Below are 5,662 nucleotides of genomic sequence, written 5' to 3'. Positions count from 1 at the left end.
AAGACCATATATATTTCCATGAAAACTCTGGGCCAGACTTCCACAAAATCCTCTGCTATCTTTAGAAGAGCTGTTAAAGGACTTCCAACTATCGCAGATCTATAGAATTTTTTTTTAGAGAATTGTAATTATCTCCTCTGTGCTTTATTCTCAATCTAACGTAACTAATCCGTTGTTACTAAGGATTAGTTGCCCTCCAGGCATCCTGATTAACCATGAACTCGGCAGTTCATTAGTTTAGCTCAATTTTCTGGGCCTGGAATTTATTAAAACATTATTTACACTCTGGCGGCCATATGTTACCAAAATATTACATTTTAATATGGTCGTTGGGCAAAAACAACAAAAACAGAATAATAATACCGTGTGTACGTGTGTGTGTGTGTGGTTGCATTTGTCCTCAAAAGGTGGCTCCTTGTTATAATCCATTTCGTTATGGATTGTTATTGGACATGTTGCACACACAGTGTGTCCTCCTTGCCCTGCATTTCCAATATGCTAAATATGTTTGAACGCTGTGAGCTCTTGTCCTCGTTGGCTTTCTGCTGATCCTTTTGTCGTTGTCTTTCTCTGTCTTGTTGCAAAACAAGAAGAAGATAGAAGGAAAAAATTATGCTACAGATGTTGATGTTGCAACACATGTAGTTATTATGCATCCTGATCCTGATCCTGATCTCTCCTGCCTTGTACTATCCTGCTGATTTTGACACATTGTGATTCTTTTCATTGTTTTTCTTTTCTTTTTTGCTGCTTTTTGTCCGGGAATAATGCATCCAGTTTGGTTAAAGGGCGTTGCAGGATATTGTGCAACAGCTAAAATAACAAAAAGCAGAGGGAGACGAAGCAACACTGACAAGCTATGTATCTGAGTTTTTTAAGGCGCTAAGGTAAGGATAATTTTTGGATTTTTCGTATGCTACGTTGGAAGTCCTTTGTTAAGCGTGCCATGCCACACAACATATGCTCTGCTAACAGCAGGTATCCACAACTTCTGATTAAAATCTTCAGCTCGTCGAGAAAACTGTATTTGTTGCAAAAAGGATTCAAGTTTTTGTTAAATTATTTTTAAAAAGGTTAGTTTTCAGAAAACAGTTAGTTTTATGGAGAACTATCAGAACAATCAGGAGAACTACCCCAAACTGAGAATTCATATGAATAAGATAGGATGTTATGTTTTTATACCCTTCACCAAAATATGGAGGGTATATTAGATTTGTCATTCCGTTTGTAATACCTCGAAATATACATTTCAGACCCCACAAAGTATATATATTCTTGATCTGCATAAAGTGCTATGTCTGTCCGTCTATCCATCTGTGGAAACCACTCTAGCTTCCGAACGAAATGAAGTAGATTTATAAAATTTTACTCACATATGTATTATATCTGCAGGACTTATGGTATTTAAAATGGACCATGTAGGTCCACGTTTTGGTATGGGCCCCATATAACAGTACCTCCCGATATTCGGTAGTTTGATGATTTTAGCGACACTAATTTTCAAATTTGGTATTTGAAGTTCGTAATGGATACTACAGCCTAAAACAGAAAATTGTCTCAGTAGGTCCACGTCTTCGTATATTCTCCATAAAACAGTACCTCCCGATATTCGGTAGTTTGATAATTTTAGCGACACTAATCACCGGAATTGTTTCAAATTTGGTATTTTAAGTTCAAAATGAATAATACAGCCTAAGACAGAAAATTGTCTGTGTAGGTACACGTCTTCGTATACTCCCCATATAACAGTACCTCCCGATGTTCGGTACTTTGTTGATTTTAGCGACACTAATCACCGGAATTGTTTCAAATTCAGCATTTGAAGTTCGAAATGAATAATACAGCCTAAGACAGAAAATTGTCTGTGTAGGTACACGTCTTCGTATACTCCCCATATAACAGTACCTCCCGATGTTCGGTACTTTGTTGATTTTAGCGACACTATTCACTGGAATTGTTTCAAATTTGGTATTTGAAGTTCGTAATGAATAATACAGCCTAAGACAGAAAATTGTCTGTGTAGGTCCACGTCTTCGTATACTCCCCATATAACAGTACCTCCCGATGTTCGGTACTTTGTTGATTTTAGCGACACTAATCACCGGAATTGTTTCAAATTCGGCATTTGAAGTTCGAAATGAATAATACAGCCTAAGACAGAAAATTGTTTGTGCAGGTCCACGTCTTCGTATAGTCTCCATATAACAGTACCTCCCGATATTCGGTATTTTGATGATTTTAGCGACACTTATCACCGGAATTGTTTCAAATTCGGCATTTGAAGTTCGTAATGGATACTACTGGATAAGACAGAAAATTGTCTCTGCAGGTCCACGTCTTCGTATACTCCCCATATAACAGTACCTCCCGATATTCGGTAGTTTGATGATTTTAGCGACACTATTCACCGGAATTGTTTCAAATCCGGCATTTGAAGTTCGTAATGGATACTACAGCCTAAAACAGAAAATTGTCTCTGCAGGTCCACGTCTTCGTATAGGCCCCATATAACAGTACCTCCCGATATTCGGTACTTAATTGATGTTAACAACAGTATTCACCGGAATTATTTTATCGAATTACTCCATTTTGTTCAGAAGCTAGAGTGATTTCCACAGACGAACAGACATCGCTAAAACGAAAGAGAATATTTTGCAGATCAAGAATATACATAATTTGTTGGATCTAAAATGATTATTTCGATGAGTTACAAACGGAATGACGAACTTCATATACCCTCCATATACCCTAAAAAGTCCACGATTATTGATCCGAATGTTCTTGGAAAGTAAAAAAAAAATAACAAAGAAAAAAATCTTTTGCTTAGGTGGTCTTCCAAAAAAAAAAAAAAAAAAAAAATCGAACATAAAAGCAATATGCGATCTTTGAAAATGTTGTTAAGAAATCTACTAATTTTGGACAGGAGGTACACGAAAGATATTCGTTGAACCACAGAATATTTTATTAGCAAACAATTTCTAAAAAAAAAAAACAAAAATTTAGAATAGCCAAAAAAGCTCCTGCGTTTGAAAAAAAATCTAAATAATTTACAATTTTTTCCAGGAGGTATTTCCAAAGATTTCTAACAGGTGTACAATTTTTGTCAGGTAGCAAGAGTCGATATTTATTTGAACATTAATTTTTTTAAGTAATATTTCAGAATATCTGGGCAATCCCTTTTTTAAATTGAAGATATGCACATCTTCCATAGATCTTTTTCATTTAAAAAAAAAATCGACGCATGAAAGATCTTTTTCAATTTCTCAATTCCAATTTTAAAACTTTTCGAGGAAAATTTTTCACATATTTTCAAAAAAAAAAAAAAATGCTATTTCGATTGGGCCTCCTTAAATTACTGGGCCACACTTTCTGGACGTTGTTCCACAATTCTGTTCTCAATTTCGAAAAAAAAAATCTCTTCCTTTAAATCTACAACTCACTTTCATAATTTCTAACAAAACAGCCAAACACTTCCCTTTCATCACTGCCGGCAGAACTAAATACCCAGCTGATCCAAAGAAATCCCTTTTCTTGCCAATGTTACAATTACCAACAAAAACAACTTATCTCCAAAGAAAATCAGCATCAGCATCAGATCAAAGACAAACTATGTAATTGTAATTGTAAATGTTCCCTTTTCTGCCGTGAAATTATAATTTGCACCTTTTTTGTGTAGAACCTAACCAATCTCAAAATGCAAATGCCGACAACAGTTGAATTAAAGCAACAGAAGACAAGGCGTAGACCGACTGGCTCAGACAGCCAAATGATAGAATGGCAGACAGTGGATAATTGAAATGCTCCGTCAGCGACACGCTTGACATCTAAGTAAACAGCAGCTTCGAGATAACGGTTTATGAATAAAAGATTTGCAACATCCTTGTATCCCTGATCCAGGCACACACACACACCCTTGCTCACTCACTCACTCAGCTGCTAACAATAATGCCTCATAATTTGCAAAAACATCAGCGACAACGACTTAACTGCTCAGCACACAAAACTAACGCCCCGGCCAACCCAGACGACGCAACAACAATGAAATGCGACGACTGTCTGTCTGTCAGTCTGCATTTGAAATGACAATTACAGAGAATAAATGGAACATCAAGGACAAGGATAATAACCATACAAGGAATAAAGGAAGACGAATTTCATTGGGCGATGTGGTACATCAGTTCCATGTCGAAGTGTCTCGAAGTACGGATGTATGTGTGTTTATTTGTTATTGTAGTTGGATTACATCTTGGAAAATATCTAGACTACAAATGTTTGATGATGGAACTATTGTCATGACTAATCGCTGTGTGCATTGAAGGTGCTGCACAGCCAACTATATCCATTTGAGCCTCTGTATTTTTTGAGTATAAGGCTTAAAGTTCCTAATGGATACTACAGTCTATGGCTGAAAAATGCCTATGCAGGTCCATATAACAGTACCTCCCTATATTCCATATTCTGATGAATTTTCATCGGAATTTTTTTAAACTTTGTATCTGAAGTTCCCAATGGGTACTACAGTCTATGACAGACAATTTTTTATTCAGGTTTATGTAATGGTACCTCCCTATATTCCATATTCTGATGATTTTTAGTGCCATTAATCGCCTAATTTTTTTCAAATTTCGTATTTGATAAGTTCGACCGGGTCGAATTTGGAATATCCTCCACCATTTGAAAATTTTCAAAAAAATTAAATCTGTTAAAATCTTAAAAATACCGAATATAGCCGTTATATTGTGTTCTATACGGAGACGTGGATCTACAAAGGCATTACTTGTCATTGTAATGCCTACAATATTCAATTGAATTCATACGGAACTTAAACCCGGTGAAAAATGTGGCTAAAATCATCAAAATACTGTATAGGGTTGCCCATATTCGACGGACCCATGATGACTCTTTGGGCCCATTCCAATCGACGAGGCTTGTCCGCAGGCAACTTTCTTTACGTCAATTGAATTTTGTACGGAAACAAATGCAAATCAATGCGAATAATCCGTTGTAAAGTGGACCGAGCCATGCCCAACTGCTGAGAACGGCGTTTTTGGGATGTTCTTGGGGACCTCTCAACACTGGCTCGTATGGCAGCGATATTCTCGGCCGATCGCCTTGGTCGACTTTTATATGGCCTCTTCGGATTAGAAAGAGCCTTGCCAGTCGACAATTTTTCGTATAAACGCTTAATGGTGTTCTTAGAAGGCGCACTTCTCAAATTTTTTAATGTTTTAAAAGCACGTTGAGTTTTCACAATTGACTTCTTCGGTTGAATGTAAATTTCAGAGCGCTCGCGTGGCGTGGTTGGTTCATGGTAAAAATCTGCTTGGACTGACGCTTCAAACGCGATGTGACATCTCTGTCAAAAGTTATGGCTTTGCCAGATGGGTCGAATATGGGCAACCCTGTATATAGGGAGGTACCGTTATATCGGAGCTATACGAAGACCTGGGCCTGCATAGAAAACTTTTTGTCACAGGCTGTAGTACCTATTAGGAACTTCAAATACGACATCTCAAGCAATTTCGGTGAGTATTGTACCTAAAACCATCAAAATACCGAACTTGAGGGAGGTACTGATATATGGGGCCTATACGAAGATCTTGACCTGCATAGACAATTTTCTGTCACAGACTGTAGTTCCCATTATGAACTCTAAATACGT

The sequence above is a fragment of the Musca domestica genome, unplaced genomic scaffold, assembly GCF_030504385.1.
Source record: "Musca domestica strain aabys unplaced genomic scaffold, Musca_domestica.polishedcontigs.V.1.1 35, whole genome shotgun sequence".
Taxonomy (NCBI): domain Eukaryota; kingdom Metazoa; phylum Arthropoda; class Insecta; order Diptera; family Muscidae; genus Musca; species Musca domestica.
This window is presented reverse-complemented; position numbering follows the sequence as displayed.